This window comes from Chrysochloris asiatica, unplaced genomic scaffold (assembly GCF_000296735.1).
Source record: "Chrysochloris asiatica unplaced genomic scaffold, ChrAsi1.0 scaffold00375, whole genome shotgun sequence".
In the NCBI taxonomy this organism is placed as follows: domain Eukaryota; kingdom Metazoa; phylum Chordata; class Mammalia; order Afrosoricida; family Chrysochloridae; genus Chrysochloris; species Chrysochloris asiatica.
In genome coordinates, this window is record NW_006408893.1 from 1,973,821 (window position 1) to 1,975,335 (window position 1,515).

A 1,515-nucleotide genomic window follows, 5' to 3' on the forward strand; every position below is an offset into this window, starting at 1 on the left:
AAGGAACCCCAGAGTCCCCGCACAGACCCGGCCCTGTCCTGCAGCAGGAAGCCGCCACTCCCCTACCACCATGGCGAGCAGTGCCTTTACTCCAGTGCCTATGATTCCTCCAGACAAATCGCCATCAAGTCCCCCGCCCCTGGTGACCCTGGACAGTCGCTCCTGCAGCCCTTTCCCCGGACAGAACAACAGAGTTTCTTAAGGTCCCCTGGTACTTCTCAGCCCCACCCTGCTGGCCATGGGTACCTTGGGGAGCACAGCTCCATCTTCCAGCCGCCCTCGGACATTTGTCACTCCTTCACATCTTCTCAGGGAGGGGGCCGGGAGCCCCTCCTAACCCCCTACCAACACCAGCTATCGGAGCCCTGCGTGCCCTACCCCCAGCAGAGCTTCAAACAGGAATACCACGACCCCCTGTATGAGCAGGCGTGTCAACTACCAGTGGGCCCGGCTGGGGTCAATGGGCACAGGTACCCAGGGGAGGGGGTGGTGATCAAACAGGAACAGATGGATTTCGCCTAAGACACAGATGTCCCTGGGTGTGCTTCAGTGTACCTTCACACAGAGGGTTTCTCTGGGCCCTCCCCAGGTGATGGGGCCATGGGCTATGGCTATGAAAAACCTCTTTGACCATTCCCAGATGATGTCTGCGTCGTCCCTGAGAAATCTGAAGGAGACATCCAGCAGGAAGGGATTGGGACCTTCCTAGAGGGGCCGCCCTACCAGCGCCAGGGAGCCTTGCAGTTTCTGGTGGCCCTGCTGGATGACCCAGCGAATGACCACTTCATTGCCTGGACTGGCCGGGGAATGGAATTCAAACTAATTGAGCCTGAGGAGGTCGCCAGGCTCTGGGGCATCCAGAAAAACCGACCGGCCATGAATTATGATAAGCTGAGCCGCTCACTCCGATATTATTATGAGAAAGGCATCATGCAGAAGGTGGCCAGTGAGCGTTATGTGTACAAGTTTGTACGCGAGCCCGAAGCCCCTCTTCTCTCTGGCCTTCCCGGACAATCAGCGTCCAGCTCTCAAGGCCCAGTTTGACCAGCCAGTCAGTGAGGAGGACACAGTCCCCTTGTCCCACTTGGGCGAGAGCCCCGCTTACCTCCCTGAGCTGACTGACCCTGCCCAGCCCTTTGGCCCCAAGGGCGGCTACTCTTACTAGCCCCAGTGGCTGCTGCCCTGTGTACATATAGAATAATTTGGTGTTGAGGAAACCCTGACTCAGACCCACAGATGTCTCTGGGGCAGATCCCTACTGTCCCATGGGCTGCCCAGGCCCACACTCTTGAGCTGCTCACCAGTCATGGGAGGGCAAAGTGTGGATGATGACCATGTCTAAAAAAAAGCAAGTCTCAAAAGTTCCCCTGGGGGTTTCGCCTCTGCCCTCAAGGCGTTGAGCTCTGCCTGGTCCAACTTAGAGGCCCAACCCCATTCTCCTTCACCAGAAAGAACAAGAGCTTGTTCCTATTCTGAGATGTAGAGGCACCTGCCTCAGTTTATCCTGGCCAGGGA

General features: G+C 57.4%; 1 pseudogene; it reads left to right on the top strand.

Annotated features, from left to right (window-relative positions):
- Window positions 1-1,165, top strand: part of LOC102839067 — a 12,424-nt pseudogene extending 11,259 nt beyond the window's left edge.
- The last annotated feature ends 350 nt before the right edge of the window (window positions 1,166-1,515 follow it).